The sequence below is a fragment of the Trichosurus vulpecula genome, chromosome 2 (genome assembly GCF_011100635.1).
Source record: "Trichosurus vulpecula isolate mTriVul1 chromosome 2, mTriVul1.pri, whole genome shotgun sequence".
NCBI classification, from domain to species: Eukaryota; Metazoa; Chordata; class Mammalia; order Diprotodontia; family Phalangeridae; genus Trichosurus; species Trichosurus vulpecula.
In genome coordinates, this window is record NC_050574.1 from 3788160 (window position 1) to 3803413 (window position 15254).

At 47.0% G+C, this 15254-nt stretch overlaps 1 protein-coding gene and 1 pseudogene across 1 annotated transcript in view; one reads left to right on the plus strand and one right to left on the minus strand.

The window, feature by feature from the left end:
• LOC118839952 overlaps positions 1-8781 on the plus strand; it is a 228461-nt pseudogene extending 219680 nt beyond the window's left edge.
• LOC118839933 (zinc finger protein 91-like) overlaps positions 1-15254 on the minus strand; it is a 242790-nt gene that overhangs the window by 158072 nt on the left and 69464 nt on the right. The window lies entirely within an intron of this gene.

The window sequence follows — 15254 nt, forward strand, 5'->3', positions numbered from 1 at the left end:
TCTTTTTCTCCCTTGTTTTCAGTGGGACAGTGAGGAAAATCCAAGGTGTGTCCCCGTGGTCTTTAGTGCCATGTGGAAGGCTCCAGATCTTTGTGCCCTCAGGGATCACCAGCCCAGGGGAGTTGGCATCTACCTGGACAGTCTTGGGAGGGCCTCGGTCCCTCCCTAAGGTTGTGATCAAGAGGACAGACACATGTCGCCTCAGTGCCCTTGAACCCCTCGGGAATCACTAACTCCTCCTCCTCCTCTTCTCTCCCTCCCCTGGTCCTGACTGGATGATCTCTCGCCTGGTGGATTCTGTGGGTCCTGCTCATTCTTTGGAGGACCAGCAGCTTCTTCTTCCTCAGAGCATCCAACTAGGGAGCACCGTGGATAGCGCTCTGGACCTGCATTCAGGAAGACCTGAGTTCAGATCTTGCCTTGGACACTTATTAGCCGTGTGACCCAGGTCGAGTCACTTAACCTCTCCTGCCTCAGTTTCCCCATCTGTAAAATGGGGATAATAATAGCCCCTACCTCCAAATGTTGTGAGGGTTGGATGAGATAATATCTGTAAAGCTCTTCGTAAGTGCTTGGTGTTGTTATCATTAGCTCCTCCTGGCAGAGCCTCAAGCCTTCTTTTAAGCTCTGATCACTTGTACAGCTCTCCTTTCGCCTCTGCTCCCTAGCCACTCTCCAGCCTCCTGTTGGCCGCCCCTTCTCCACCTCAGGGGCCCTTCCCCCATGGGAGCTACTGTTTTGTTTCCTTTAGCAACAGCCTGGAGTTGAGGCACCTTCACCCCAAAGGCCTCCACTCCGAGGTGTGGGAGCCCATTTGTGGAATGTAGCGCCTAACGTCAGACGTCATCCGTGGCTTGGTTAGTTTTGCTGAAATGTTTTTTCCTTTCTTTTTGAGGTGAGGGGGTGGACAGCTAAGTAAGGAAATGTATTTAGGATAAAAACAAAAGATGTCAATAAAATATATTTTTAAAAAGATGGCACTGATGGAGCTTGGTCCCAAAGAAGAGAGATGAGTCCCCCTCCCTTCCTTCTGCTTTTTCAAAAGAAAACTGGGGGAAGCTGGAAATAAATTTATAAATCAATCAACAAACATGTATTTGGCTGCTACTGTGTACCAGGTAAGGAACTGGGCACTGGGAATAGAAAGACAAGAATGAAATCAGCCCCGCCCTCAGGAAACCTTTGTTTTGGGGTTGAGGGTGGGAAATATCAGCATGTGTATAAAAGGGGGTATAACTTATATACAAAATCAGTACGTGACAGTTGTGGGGTGGGGCACCGGGCACCTGGGAGATTAGGAAAGACGCTGCTTAGGCTGAGCTTTGAAAAAGAGGAGGGCTGGGGACGTGAGGGGCAGGCAGCCCATGGAATGTCGGGGAGGTTGGAGCCGGAGTGGGGAGGGGGGAGAGGCAGTTGCGGCCGGACCCTGGAGAGCGTGGAGGAAAGTAGACTGCAGAAGGGGGTCGAGCGCTTCTGCCTCTGCATGCAAGGGAGGATTTTGATTCTGCAGGGCAAAGGGTTTGAGGAAGATCAATGAGGAGCGAAATAGTGTTCCCAAAATGGAAGTAACATCGACAAAGCCAAACGCCAGAGAGCCAAACTGGGCTGACGGAGTGTGCTCCTTAAAGACTGGGCTCGGAAGATGTACACTCTTATTTTCCTGTTCTTTCTGTAAGGAAATGGTCGAGTTTGTTAAGTTCACAGTAGGGGAGAGGCAGGAAGTTGAAGCCAGGCGGTGAAGGCTTTTGGCTGCCCAGCAGAGGTGTCTGCATTTGATCCTGGAAGCCATAGGGAGTCACTGCGCTCTAAGGAGCAGGGGAGTGTCCTGGTCAGCCCTGCACTTTAGGACTGGCACTTTGGTGGTGCATTCATTTGAAGGGCAGATTGGAGAAGGGAGAGGCTTGAGGTTGACATCAGGTTTAGACCAGCATCTTACACCCCAATGGAGGATAAATTCCCAATGGTATGCCTTACTAAGGAGACTGGAAGGAGGTAACTTGCAGATTCGTGCTTTGGGAGAAATTAGAGTAAGACAACAAACCAGAGAAAGAAATCACAAAAGACAAGCTAGGCATCTGGGGAGCTGCGGTGGAGGAAGAGCGGAACTAAGACTGCAGTCTAATTCTTCCTCAATTATTTAGCAGGTGCGTGGCCCAGGGCGAGTCACTTGATTTCTCCCCCTCAGCCTCCTTATCTGTGCAGTGGGGTCATGATAGCATCTTCTTCCCTGGATTGTTGTAAGGATAAAGTGGGTTGTGTGATACATGCAAAGCACATTGCAAAACTTAACTATATGAATGTTAATTATTATTAAATTAGGCAATCACGATTCTGTAAAATTAAAAAGCTTTTGTGTGAACAACAGTGTAAGCTAGAAGAGACAATGTTGACTTCTTATCAAACTTCTCTGATAAGGGGCTGTTCATACGGATCCATCTCCATCTCCGAGGGCTGCCTCCCCCCACTCCCTGGCCAGGAGGGCTCCCTCCCCAATTCTGCCTCTCAGAAGCTCTACTTGCCTTTTGAGCTCAGCTCCACCCCTTCCTGACATGAAGTCTTTCTTGACTCCTTGCAGCTGCTGGTGCCTGCTTTCCTCCAGTTGCCATGTGTTTTCACCTAAGTATATTGTATATATTTATGTAGGTTCCTGTTGTTTCCCCTTGTTGTAAAAAAATTTCTGGCTTAACTTTCTTAACACCATTTACTTAAAATAAGGACAACCTGTAACTAGCTAGACGGCAAATTCGAAGACATCAACTGTGGTCCTGATGTTAACTGGTTAGTTCCTGCTCTGTCTGCGAATTCAAGCTTGAAACTCCAGCTATAGCTCCAGTATTAACCTAACACAGCTTTTCCCTTTCTGCCCTCTGTCCTTTGGTCTGTAAATCATTGTCTTCCCTTATTCTTTGAAATTCCTCTGTACCCATCCTGCTTAGGTAACCAGAAACACTATAAGGCTGCTGGAAGTGGTGCTCCAGGCTCACTGGTCCTGTTTGCTTAGTGATGCCTGCACTCTGAGCCTAATGAACAGTCTCTGCATCTTGACTGTATGGTGGGCAGCAGTACCGAAGGGTACAGTACCCAAGGACCCGAAGGGGTCCTTGAACAATGGGTCACACCCTCGAAGGCAGGGACGATTGTATTTTTGCCTTTGTATCTGAAGCTCCATTTCCTTGTGCCCCAAACTCCTCCCTTTTACAGAAGAAAATGAGGGTCATTCCGGCCTGGTCTCCTGTGTCTTCAGTTTCAAGTGCTTGTCTATGCCCCAAGAGGATTCCACCCTGAAGCCAAACCCTTGTGGACAATGAAAACTTACCTAACCTGTTTTCTCAGTGACCAACACCTGCCACCCAACCCTTTTACTGTGCCCTCTGGAATTCCTGTTCCACAAGCAACAAACTAGATTTCCTCTTAAAGTATTTCCATTCTTTCCATTTTCTGGCTCTCAGAGACTTCTGCTCCCTCCAGATAACACCACCTCCCAGCCACCCTTCCCAGTACTAGCTGAACCTTCACCCATTCCCCACACTATTCGAGGTAGTGGTGGTGGTTGGATTACTCCTTGCTCCTCGTCGCCACTTTCAGGCTCTCCCTCTACCACTGTCTGTCACTCAGTAACTTCTCCCCACCTTGAGGGTTACTCAAGCCATGTCTACCACCAGTCAAAATTCTAGGAGCCCTCATTTGCCAACCACTTCCCTTCCCTCCACAATGAATTCAGTGCCTGGTTCACAGTCTTTCTCAGTTCCTGCCCTCATACTAAAGGACACCCACATACACACTGACATTCCCTCAAAGACGCTAACCTCACAGTTCCTCATCTGCCTCAGCCACACCCAGAGATGGTTATCCTCTTGATCTTGCTGTCCCCTGCAAGTGCACCATGTCCTTGTTCACAGGGACTCTGAAATTTCTTTATCTGGTCACAATCTGTTGTCATTCTTCCTTTCCCTCTGCTTTGCAACCCCCAAACCCTCTTCTTTGTTCACACCTCTGATTGACCTCCAGTGCTATCATTCCTCAGTTCTCTCCCAGACACCACCCCCACACTGGCTATATCTTCTTCCCTGTCTTGGCACCTTGGTGAACCAGGTCAACCCTACACAGTTTTCTTGAACCCCTTGCTCCTTGATCATATAGCCAATTATGCCCCACTGAGCCTCAGCTGTGGCTCACCCTCACCATCACCTGCCTTCCTACAAATGTGCTGCTGAATGAAGTGGGGAAAAAAATCAAACTGTTCTAACTGGGTTCACTATGAAGCTTTTACACAGTCTCCACTGGGCCCTCACTGCTGCCAGGCCACATGCTGTGCCTCCCTCATCAGCTCACTCTCCCTCTCTCCACAGCAGCTCTTCAGAACCTTCCCATCCCTTCTCAAGCCCCCGTGGCTTCCCTTCCCGCACCCTCTCAGCTAACAAGCTTGCCTCATGTCCCTGAAAGATTTGAGGCCATTTGCTGAGAACTCCCTTGTTCTCCTTCTCCATGTCTTCTATCACCCAGATGCTCTCTGCAGAGGTGGACCTTCTCCTGACCATGACCAACTCCTCCACATGTGCAAATTATCTCATTCTATCCTGTCTCCAGCTGAGTGCCCCCTCTATCATCCACACCCAACTTCAGTCTCTCTCTGTCTACTGGCTGATTCCCTACTGCCTACAAACATGGCTGTGTCTCCCCCCATCTTCAAAAACCTCCTCGCTTGATCCTGGCTTCTTTCATCTCCCTAAACTTGTGAAGGCCATCTACAATAGGTTTCTCACTCTCTTAACTCTCTGAAGCCTGACATCATTCCACTGAAACTGCTCTCCAAACATAATAATGACCTGGTAATTGCTAAGCTTTATGGCCTTTTTTCAGTCCTCAGCCTTTTCGACCTCTCTGTTCTCTCTTGGTTCTTATCCTACCTGTCTGACCACTCTGCTGAGAACATCCAGATCCTGCCTGCCCCACAGGGCTACCTCTTCTTCCTAGTCTAGACTACTTTGCTTGGTGAACTCATCAGCTCCTAGGGATTCAACTATCTCTATGTTGATGATTCTTAAGTCTGCTCCTCTAGGCCTCACCTCTCTGCTTTTCTCCAGACTTGCATCTCCAATTGTATGTCCCATAGACATCTTAAAGTAAACATGTCTTTCCTCCTAAACCTTCATCTGTTCCAAACTTCCTTATTATTGTAGAGGTTTCGGCCATCTTCCCAATGCCCTAAGCTCACAACCAAGGCATCATCCTCCACTCTAATCACTGCCTCCATTCTAGATCCAATATGATGCCAAGGGCTGTTGATTTCACTCTGCAGCATCTCTCCTGTGCCCGCCCTGGGACAGGCCTCATTTCCTCACACCTGGACCACTGCAGTGGCTGTTGGGAAGGTTGGGGGGGGGGTCTGCCTGCCCCCAGGCTGTCAGTTACATTCCTGCTCAGTAAACTGCAATGACCCGCTCTTGCCTCCAGGATCAATGCTCTGTCAAAGCCCTTCTTAGCTGAGTGCCCTCCTCTCTTCCCAACCATTTTACGCCTTATTCTCCACTACGTCCTCTTTAGTCCAGTGACCCCAGGCTCCTGATTGTTCCAGGAACAAGAACCTCCATCTCTCAGCTCCAGGCATTTTCTCAGCCTGGGCCCCCTGCTTGGAGCACTCTATCTTCTCTACTCTGTTGACTCCCCTGGCTTCCTGTAAGTTGCAATTAAAATCCCATCTTTTACAGGAAGTTTTCCCCAACCCCTCTTACTTGCAGTGCCTGTTCATGGCTTCCTATTTATCCTGTCTATATGTAGCTTGTTTATATATATTTGTTTGCATGCTTTCTCTCCCATTAGATCTACTTGAGGGCCAGGGGTGTCTTTTACCTCTTTTTGTATACCCAGACTTAGCACGGTGCCTGGCACACACTAGGTGCTTAATAAATGTTAATTGATTGGTTGACTGATTATCGTTTTGGAAAGCTGCATGTGTCACCGAGCATTTTAGTGTCCAGGGTTGTATGGCGGGTATGCATTAGAGGTAGAGCTTGTCTCTAAGACTGGCTCCATATTCACTCTGCAACTTCCCACCTCACACATAGTGGGCACTTAATAGATGCTTATGGATTGGTTGATTCTGACCTATAGCCAGTTGCTGCAGAACCTGCCTCTGTTCCTCCAGCGTCCATTGGCAGTCAAAGCCCAGCCCCCTGCCACCATCCTGAGGACAGAGCTGTCTCCTTTTCTCTCCCACTGGCAGGGCTAATAGAGGACAAACCACACCTGGTCTCCCGGCTGGAACAAGAGGAAGAGCCATCAGCCTTGGATCTGCAGGGAGAGGTCCCAAGGAGCCCCTGTCCCTGGAGAACAGTCACTTCTGCCAGGTGTCTAGAAGCCAGTGGATGCCACAACCTGGCTGGGCCCTCAGGTATGGCCTTCTCTGAAGTGGGGAATGGTGCAGGTGGTCTCTGGTGGGTCCCCAGGGGCATGTGATGCTGGGGATTTACCAACATGGCCCAGTCTCTGAGGGTAGGGAAATCCAAAGCCTGAGGCTCATGCAGAGATCACTCTGTTTCTTCTCAATGCACACACGGGATAACTCGGTATGTATGCCCTTGAGGGCATACGGACCTGCTCATCCTCAGTTTTCTTATTGGTAAAATGAGAAGACTTTAAAAAATGATCTCTGAATGCTGTCCTGCCCAGTCAGCATTTCTAAAGCCCAAGGCTCGCCAGGTCCCCCCCCTGCTCAGGAAGCTGCAGTGATTCCCTGGGGCCTTAGGATGCCATGACTCCTCTGTGGCAGTAAGGCCTTTCCCCAGATTTTACACATCCCTTCTTGTCATGCCCTCTGCAGTCTAGCCACACTGGCCTTCTTGCTGCTCCTCCCCCAGGGTCACAGGCTGCACTCCACACCTGGGATGCACTGCCCTTTCCCCTGTGCCTCTTACAGCCCTGATCCCTTCTGAGCTCAGCTCATGTGCCACCTCCTGCCCCAGGCCTAGCCACATGGCCTCCCTGCTAGTGATTGCCCTCTATCCCTGAAATTATTTGGATTTACTTTGTATATTTTCATATATGTACATGTTATGTCTCCAATAGAATGTAAACTTTTTGAGAAAAAAGAGAGAAAAGGAAGAAAAATGAAAACATTCCTTGAGCAGAGAGGTCATCAATATGCTGACTTCAGGAGCAACTTTCATCAGAGCACATACAAGCACCCAAGATCATGGGATTATGATGTTCATGGGAATCTCTCTCATAATTACACATTCTTTAATCAATATCATAGAACCAAACCCTGTGATTTGAGAGGTGGACAGGATTTCCAGAAGAACTCATTTCTTATCCAAAACCAGAGAATTTGTGCTCAAAACAAATCTTATAAATGTGGGAAAGCTTTCATGAACTACTCGACCATTATAAATCATGAAAGAAATCATGATGGAGAGAAACATGAGTGTAGGCAGTGTGGAAAATCCTTTAGGTGGATGTCCGTTCTTACTGAGTACCAGAAAATTCACACTTGTGAGAAATCTGATGACTATAAGGAATTTGGGGAGCTCTTCAACCAGAATTCAGACTTTATTACACATGAAGGAATTCGTAGTGGAAAGAAACCATATGAGTGTAAGGAATGTGGAACAGCCTTTAGTTGGCGCTCATACCTCATGGAACATCAGAGAATTCACACTGGTGAGAAACCTTATAAATGTAAGGAATGTGAGAAGGCCTTCAGGCAGAGCTCCAGTCTTACTAAACATCAGAGAAGTCACACTGGTGAGAAGCCTTATGAATGTAACGAATGTGGGAAAGCCTTTAGCCAGAGCTCATCCCTTAATCAACACTTCAGAATTCATACTGGAGAAAAACCTTATAAATGTAAGGAATGTGACAAGGTCTTCAGACAGAACTCACATCTTATTCGACATCAGCTAATTCACACTAGAAAGAAACCTTATGAATACAAGGAATTTAGTAAGACTGTTAGCCAGAGTTCAGACATTATTAAACATGAAATAAGTCATGATGGAGAGAAACACCAAACTCATACTGGTGAGAAACATTATGAATGTAAGCAATGTGGCAAGACCTTTAGCCACAGCTCAAGCCTTAATAAACACCAGAGAATTCACACTGGAGAGAAGCCATATAAATGCAAGGAATGTGGGAATGCCTTCAGGCAGAACTCGCATCTTATTCGGCATCACAAAATTCACTTTAGAAAGAAACTTTATTCAAGTCAAGTCAACAGGATTTATTAAGTGTGAACTATGTGCCAGGCACTGTGCTAATTGCTAGGGATACAAAGAAAGGGAAAAAACAGTCCCTGCTCTAAAGGAGCTCCCAGTCTAATGGAGGATAAAATATTAATGCAAGGAATGTGGGAAGGCATTCAGCCAGAGATCAGACATTATTAAGCATGAAAGAATTCATAATGGAAAGAAGTCACACAGGATTTAAGGAATGTGGGCCAGTTGGAACTCATACTTCATTAAACATCAGAGCATTTACACTATTGAAGAATCTTGTGAATGTAAGGATTGTGGGAAGACCTCTAGTCAGACCCTTATTCGTCATCAGACAGCTCATACTAGAGAGAATTCTTATAAATGTGAAGAATTAGAGACGGCCTTCCAGAACACAGTTGTTGTGAACTCCAGAGAGTTCACACTGGAAAGATCCATTTTGAATGCCAGGAAGTAGCTCTTAATCAGCATCAAAGAATTCATTACGACATAATATAATCCAATGAAAATCTACTGAGTGCCTGTACCAGGCACTATACTAAGCACTGGGGATGCAAAAAGAGGTAAAAGAAAGTCCCTGCCCTCAAGGAGCTTAAAATCTAATGGGGGTGACAATAGGTAAGCAAACATATACAAAGCAAGCTTTATACAGAATAAATGGGAAATAATTAAAGGAAGGAAGGCCCCAGAATTAAGAGATTGGGGAAGGCTTCTTGTAGGAGGTGGGATTTTAGTTGGGACTTAAAGGAAGCCAGGGAGGTCAGTAGTCAGAGGAGAAGAGATAGAGCAGTCCAGGCCAGCACAGGCAGAGAACTTACCTGGAGCTGAGAGATGGAGGGTTGTTCAAGGAGTATCAAGAAGACCAGTATCCCTAGATCAAAGAGTGTGGTGGGGAGTAAGGCATAGGAAGACTGTACAGGGAGGAGGTGGGGCCAGGCTATGAAGGGCTTTAGACGCCAAAAAGGTGTTGTACTTGATCTGGAATGCCACAGGGAAGCGCTGGAATTTTTTTGAGCATGGGGTGGTGTGATCAGACCTGCACTTTAGGACAATCCCTTTGGTGAATGAATGGAGGATGTACTGGAGTGCAGAGAGACTTGAGGCAGGCAGACACCCCACCCCCCCACCCCGCCAGTAACCATTGCAGATAGTCCAGGCATGACCGTGATGAGGGCCTGCACCAGGAAGAAGAAGGATAGCTGCATCAGGGGAGATAAAGGGACATATTATAACAACAATGTTGCTAGCAGCTGCCGTGGAGGTGAAAAACCAACAAGAGCACAGGAGGGCTGCTAGCACAGATTCTTTGATCTGCTTTTCTAAGGAAAGCAACTTTAAGGGATTAACAGCCTTACTTTAATTAAACATACATATATCATTCACTTAGTTCAGGGAAGAAAGTCAGCACCCTGAACTTCAGAGCAAATACAAACAGAAAATATAAACAGGTCAACAGACATGCTTTTGTCTGATCAAGACATCACACGCATAGTTAGCAGAAAGAGAAGCACCAACATCTGGGTTTTCAAAGCTGGGGTGGGGGTGGGGGGCTCCTTAATGGCTACCCAGAGTCTCCACACCAACACTCTTCCAGTGAATGTACCCCAAAAAAGCAAAATGCCAACCTCGGAGCTTATATACCCTGTTCAGGGCCCTGAGGGCTCAGCACCTACTTAGCAAAAAGGGGTGTAGGAAAGATCTTGAATCATCGTCACCATATTATGTATGTTGTTTTCAGTCAATGACTCTTGATTCAAACAAAGACAAGACTCAAAGACACCCGATTGCCTCATGCTGAGAAGCACTCCAAAACAAAAACCGAAAGGTCCAAGTTTACCTGCCAGACTCAAACAAAGGCAAGACTCATTAAAGGCACTTGATTGCCTTAGCATTCCAAAAGGGTAAACAATTTTTTAAACTCCCACCCTTCTTAACATTACACATATTCATTTGTTTTAAAGGTAAAAACTACAGGACTTGGCATCATATGAGAGAGAAGGAGGAGTCCAGATGACTCCTAGTTTAGGGGCCTGAGGAACTAGAAGGATGGTGTTGTGCTCTCTAGTAATGGGGAAGATAGGAGGGGGGGAAAGAAAGAGTTCTGTTTTGGACATGTTGAGGTTATGATGTCAAGATGTCAGAAAGGCAGCTGGAGATGTGAGATTGGAGGTGTAGTGTTAATGTGATTAAAGATCTTTCCCCATTTAACAGGCCTCAGGTGGAGCTAGTTAAGGGAAGCTTGATTGGGGAGACTTGTTTGTAGGAAGACCCCCACCCTTTTGCTGATTAGGTATGAGGCCCCAAGGCCACACCCTTTTACTGATTAGGTGTAAAGCCCTCGGGCCCTAAGAAGGGTGTATATATGTATGTATGTATATATGTGTATATATGTGTGTGTATACGTTGGTGTGTGTGTGTGTGTCCAGAAGGTAGCCATTGATCTCAGAGAAGAGAACTCAGAATTCAGAATCCGATTTCAGCCCAAGGAGGAGGAGCCAGAGAGAGAGAGAGAGAACTGCAAGTCCTCAGGACTGCGGGAGAAGAGAATGCAGGCAAGCAGACAATCAGGATTCGTGAGCGTTTACAGGGGAAGATTACAGGACGTCTCGGCTCCTCGTTGCCACATTGTGTTTTAATTTCCTTGCTGTTACGCTGAAGTCGACTTACTCGTTTTGGGATACAATTATTGCTATGTTGAATTGGAATTATTGGTTTTGGGATTTGATCCTCCGGTGTCTAATTAAATGTTTTACTTCTTCTGCCTTCTACGCAGAGAGTCTCTTATACTTTGCGATTCTGAACCATACAGGCGTATTCAGGATCACCGTCGATATCGTGAATACTGATTCAGGAGGGCAGTGGAGAGAAAGGGAGAGGAAAGGGTCATTTGAAAATCGGCATAAAGATGGTAATTAATCTCTGGGAACTGATGAAATCATCCAGTAAAGTAGAATAGAGGGAGAAGAGAAGAGAGTCCAGGACAGAGCCCCGAGGGACATCTATGGTTAGAGAGTGTGACTTGGAAGAAGATGCAGCAAAGGAGGCAGAGAAGAAGTGGTCAGAGAGGGAGGAGGAGAACCAGGAGAGAGCTGGGTGTCCTGAAAACCCTGAGAAAAGAAAGTATCGAGGAGAGAGTGATCAAGGCTGCAAAGAGGTCAAAGAGAATGTGGATTTAGATAAGGCCATTGGATTTAGCCTCTGAAAGCACTTAGTAACTTTGGAGAGAGCAGTGTGAGTGGAATGATAAGGTTGGAAACCAGACTGTAGGGGGTTAAGAAGAGAGTGAGAGGAAAGAAAGTGGAGGTGCTGATTATAGACAGCCTTTTCCAGGAGTTTACCTCTAAAGGGCAGAAGAGACATAGAATGATAGAGATTGAAGGGATTGAAGATTGAGCATAGGGGAGATGTGGGCATGTGTGTATTAGGAAATGAGCCAGTAGAGAGGGAGAAATTAAAAATAAGTGTGAGAGCAGGGTTGCAGAAGGGAAAAACTGAGGAGATGGGATGAAATGGGATCTCTTGAACAAGGCCAGGGTTGGCCTTGGTTAGGACTAAGGCCACTTAATTATAGGAGACACCTTTTTCCGGGAGCTGTGTGTAGGAATAAAAGAGAATGAATGGTGGGAGTGATCTAAGGTTGAGATTTGGCAGGGCATAATCAGGGATAAAAGAAAGGGGGCTAGGGGATTCAAGAGAGGAGGACGGTGTACAGTTTGATTGGTTCACCAAGGGGTCAAAATGGGGAGGAGAGGAGTGTCCGGTGCAGAAAAGATGACATGGAGGGAGTTTCAGGGTCAAAGACCTGGAAATCATTGTGTGGATGGAGAGTAGGGTTATGTAAGGGAAAGCAGAGGAAGAGGTGAAAAGCAATAGATTATGGTCAGATGAGGGGATTTCAGAAATCTTGACCATGGAGATCGTCCATTTGTGGGTGATGGAAAGATCCATCTTTGTGTGTGGCTTAGGTGGGGTGGAGGAGTAGGTCATGGAAGCTAAGTAGGTTGAGAAAATGAGTGGTTGAAGTGTTTGAGGAAGAATCTTTATGTGTGTCAGAGTCCCAAAATATGAGGGCAGGAATTTGGGAGGAGAGGAAAAATTATAAGCCAGGTACTGATCTGAAAAATGACCTAGGGTTTTGTAGACAATCACTCCCAGGATTTAATTGGGGGGTAGATGTGAGTAGCATGAACCCTAAGGTAGGAGAAGTTACTGAGTGATGGAGGAAGGGGGAGAACCTGGAAGTAGTAGAGAGGAGCAAGGAGGATTTTGACTTCCCCACCTTGACCAATAAGCCAAGGAGAGTGAGTAAAGGGGCAGTCAGGACTGGAGAGGGAGGCTGGGTCATCAGAGGGGCACCAAGTCTGAAAGCTAAAAGATGAAAGGAGTGGGAGAGAGTTAATCTGAAGGGAAGTTTGTTGCCTATGGAGGAGGCATTTCAGAGGGAACAATAGAAGGGAGAGCTGGAGTTAGGTTGGAACTTTGGAGTGGGAGCGTTGAGGGAGATGAGTATGAGGAATCAGGTGAAAGGGTGGGGAGTGGTGTTTGGTGATAATCTACAGGGATTCAGAGTCACTGGGAGGTGAAGGGTTTGACCAGGTGTGAGAATGGTCGTCATTGAGTGGAGAGCCCCACTCCTCTACCCTCAAAGGAGATAGGAGGTGAGGGGAGGATTACTCTTTTCATCCCTGGAGGTTCTCTACCTCCCAGTTGGAAGACTGGGCTGGAGCAGGAGGTGGAAGATGCCCAGCCTGACCCCAACAGCCACCCCTCAGGGGACCCACTGCGCCAAGGAGATGGAAAGCTTTGGGCACTAGCACCCCTACATTCTGAGGTCTTCTCATCTTATAAACTTGGGCCTAAGCAATGAAAAAAGATGGGCATTCGATAAACATGAGGATTTCAAGCATTCCTATAGTAGGTATAGCCACTGTGGCCCTGGTATCCAGTGAATCTCCAGGGCTCAATCCTCAGTCTTATTTCTCCTCTCCCTAGGTTCTTGGGTCCCTACACTCCTTGCTTTTTTCCTACCAATCTGGCCAGTCCTCAGTCTGCTTTACCGTGTCTTTATGTGGCTCACTCTTGCTCAATGTGGCTGTCCCCAGGGCTTAGTCCTCTCTTTTGCTATTTCACTGGAAAAAACCTTACCCGTGTAAGAAGTGGGAAGGCCTTCATCCAGAGGTCAGTCATTGTGAGATATCATATTAATAATGGAGAGAAACCTTAGAAACATAAGGAATGTGGGGCAGTGTCCAGCCAGCCTTCCCCTCTTGTTAACACAAAGTAATACTCAAAAGAAAATTTGAGTTTAAGCAATTAAAGAATGGGGCAGCTAGGTGGTGCGGTGGATAGAACACTGGACCTGGAGTCAGGAAGACCCAAGTTCAAATCCAGCCTCAGATACTTACTAGCTGTATGACCCTGGGCAAGTCACTTAATCTTTCTTGCTTCAGTTTCCTCATCCTATCATGGGGATGATAACAGTACCTACCTCCGAGTTGTTGTAAGGATCAAATGAGATGTTTGTAAAGCATCACAGTGCCTGGTACATTGTGGGCACTATATAAATGTTTATCTCGATGAGCTCATGCTGGAAGGAATTCCTTCCAATTTAAGGCATGTGGGGAAGGAGAACCTTAGCTAGGAACTGTTGTGTTTGTTCTTTCTCAAAGAGGGCCATGACCTCAGGGGGATGATGACACGACTTGCAGTTGAGCAAGGAGGAGCTGTGTAAGGTCACCAGCCTCACGTTCTCCTCCAGAGTCATCTGGGTTCAGTGGCCAGATATTGATCGGGATGACTGGAGATGGCCCAGGATGCAGTGGGAGATCCTGGCCCTAGGTAAGGCCCATTCAGTGAATAGGCCTCTTAAAGAAGTGAATCAAGGGATGACCGCTTTAATTAAAAAAAACTAAAAAAAAAAATCAAACTGGGAGGGGAAGATGCTCAGGGTTGCTGGTCAAAAGAGAAACAGTATTGACATTTACTGTGAGTCAGGAAGGCCCAAATATAACCATTAAGTGGTGCATGGGCAGGGACCTATTGTGGTCCAATCTATGAGAGAGAGAGAGAGAGAGAGGAAGGAAGGAAGGAAGGAAGGAATCTAGCCAGTAAACTCCATCAGTCCCATAATCAAGAAACAGTTCCAGGATCCATATTTCCCAAGTTAATATCTTCAAAGTTCTTCCATGCTTTCAAATGCAAATGAACCTTTGGAGCACAAAACACTGAACTTCTCTTTTCCCTCAAACACCCTCCTATTCCTCCTTTTTTAACACACGAATACCACCATTCTCCCAGTAACCCAGGCTCCTTAGTTCTGCATCCCCTTCAACCTTTGTTCTCTCTCATTCTCCATGTAGCAGCAGCAGCCACATCGACTGCCTATTGAACAAGTCCAGTGGGTCCCTATTAGCCAATGGAATCAATGGGAAAATCCTCTGTATGGCTTTTAAAATCCTTCAAAATGACGAGGAATAAATGGGTGGGTCTTAGCGTCTGAAGGAATTCACTTGGACAGTCTCCAACTCAAAGAGGCATTTATTGGGGTGATACACCTAAGTGGGCCGTTTCCACGTGGGAGAGACAGAGCATGCATAGGTGTGGGCCCTGCTCTTCTAAAGGAATGCAGAGCCGCCGTTATTGGGGTCAGGTGTCTGGTCTAGACTACTTGACGGGATAGGAGGACAGGGAAGGGGCGGACACCGAATGCCTGGGATATCAGGTAATCCGGAGGTGATAAGCAAGAAAAGGGGGAAGGGGGGTACTGCTCCGGGATGTCACGCAGTCCATACGGATAAGCAAGGGGAACAGGAAAGGGGGAGGGGGAGAGTTGTTCGGGAATGTCAGGCAAGGGGGCGCTTTGTGAAGCACACAGTCTTCTTGGCCGGCCACGTCCATCTCACATCCTTCTTGCTCCATCTGCCTCATCATTAACCTGGCCCCTTCCTACCTTTCCAGTCCTACTTCTGACTTACTGTGCAAAGCCCCTTCTCCCCCCTTCACCCCCTGCTGCGTTCCTCCTGCAGCCTCCATGGGGGGGGG